The sequence below is a fragment of the Chinchilla lanigera genome, unplaced genomic scaffold (assembly GCF_000276665.1).
Source record: "Chinchilla lanigera isolate Chin_1 unplaced genomic scaffold, ChiLan1.0 scaffold00031, whole genome shotgun sequence".
Classification (NCBI taxonomy): domain Eukaryota; kingdom Metazoa; phylum Chordata; class Mammalia; order Rodentia; family Chinchillidae; genus Chinchilla; species Chinchilla lanigera.
Window position 1 is genome coordinate 10023616 of NW_004955432.1, and position 1090 is coordinate 10024705.

The 1090-nt window shown below is 39.3% G+C and overlaps 1 protein-coding gene across 6 annotated transcripts in view; it reads right to left on the minus strand.

The window, feature by feature from the left end:
• Positions 1 to 1090, minus strand: part of Samd9l (sterile alpha motif domain containing 9-like) — a 21359-nt gene that overhangs the window by 15985 nt on the left and 4284 nt on the right. For 2 of the 6 annotated variants that reach the window (XM_013516049.1, XM_013516050.1), the window contains exon 3: positions 403 to 486. The exons of the other annotated variants lie outside the window; for them this stretch is intronic. The gene's annotated coding sequence lies outside the window, so the exon portion shown is untranslated. The remainder of the gene's footprint in view (positions 1 to 402; positions 487 to 1090) is intronic. 6 annotated transcript variants of the gene reach the window in all.

A 1090-nucleotide genomic window follows, 5' to 3' on the forward strand; every position in this document is an offset into this window, starting at 1 on the left:
AAAGAAAACGTTAAAAAAAAAAAAAAAGGTTACATGGTGTGTATAAAGGGAAAGAAGTTGTAATCAGGTTGTGAGAAGATTAAATTAGGTTTCCTCTCAACCAGCTGGTTTCCTATTCATAACAGAAGGGAACTAGATGAGAACCAGTACTGTCCTGGTTTTTTTTGTTCAAATTCCTCAAAAGCTGAAGTCTTCATATCCAGCAGCATAAAGGTATTGCTCCTTGGGGTTCTGAGGAAGCCCAATAACCTGTCCTCAGGCAAACTGGGTAATTTTGAAACCCAGAGTTCACCTTATTAGTACTTGCTTTCAGATCTGTTCCCTAAGGACTTTTATTTTCTCTTTGGGGTTGAGTGGGGAGGATCAAAGCAGCACACTTTCAGGGCCAGTGCAAGCACCCACCTGAACCTGAAAGGCCAGGTCTCGGCAGCAGTGTGGGGACCTCTCCCTGCAGCTCAGCTGGAGCCAGGCAAGCCACACCCTGCACTGAAGGGAAACCGCGAAGCATTTAGTTTCACTTTCCTGAATTGCAATGACACATTTCCTCATACTGCTTATGAATACACTAGTCCAGAAGTAAAGTCTTCAATAAAATGATGATTAAGCTTTAAAGGGTTTTCTTTCCAGTTAGATGAAACTGACAGCATCTTTAATTTCCTAATACAGAGTTTGTAGTTGGTTACAATTTTTGATACAGTTTGGACTCCTCATCTTATGGTCTACATTTTACTTAGGCCTTCTAGTCCAAGCTCCAGATCTTCCACTTTCAGAAATAGTCTGCTTGCTTACCACCCTTGCTGAAAGGTTTCTTTTTCAAAGATTTTACAATCAACACCAGTCACATCTAGTGATACATACATGAGAGTTTTGATATTTCTTATTCCTTTTTGAATCTTTTCATAGGAAATAGCCTAGCAAATTTGAAAATATATTCAATTTTATATTTTTGGTTTTTTTCTAGTACCGGGAATTGAACTCGTGACCTTGCGCTTGCCAGGCAGGCACTGTGCCGCTGAGCTAAATCCCCAGCCCCTACATTTTTAAAGGCATGTTTTGGCTTTTAGAATTAATTTTTTTTTTTTTTTTTTTT